This window comes from Chiloscyllium plagiosum, chromosome 13 (genome assembly GCF_004010195.1).
Source record: "Chiloscyllium plagiosum isolate BGI_BamShark_2017 chromosome 13, ASM401019v2, whole genome shotgun sequence".
Lineage (NCBI taxonomy): Eukaryota > Metazoa > Chordata > Chondrichthyes > Orectolobiformes > Hemiscylliidae > Chiloscyllium > Chiloscyllium plagiosum.
Genome location: NC_057722.1, coordinates 28,577,833 through 28,578,202, shown reverse-complemented (window position 1 = coordinate 28,578,202; position 370 = coordinate 28,577,833).

Sequence of the window (370 nt, the reverse complement as noted above, 5' to 3'; positions counted from 1 at the left end):
CAGAGGGTGGTGGTGGATGGGATGCGGTGCGGTGAGAGAAGGAGTTTGGGGACACAGAGGAAAGCGTGGAATACAGGAAGTAGGGAGAGATGGATGAGGGTGGGGGAGGGGATATTGGCAGAAAGTGTTGAACTGATGGGCAGGCTGGAAATGGGAAGGAGTGAATGATAGGGAGAAATGGGAACTTGTAGTTTACCAACACCAGGGGAGATACCTGATGGCTGATAGTCCTTAAGCTAATAGAGTCTCATGAGTGGGCGGCATGGTGGCACAGTGGTTGGCATTGTTGCCTTACAGTGCCAGAGACCAAGGTTCAATTCCCATCTCAGGCAACTGTGTGGAGTTTGCACATTCTCCCCATGTCTGCGTG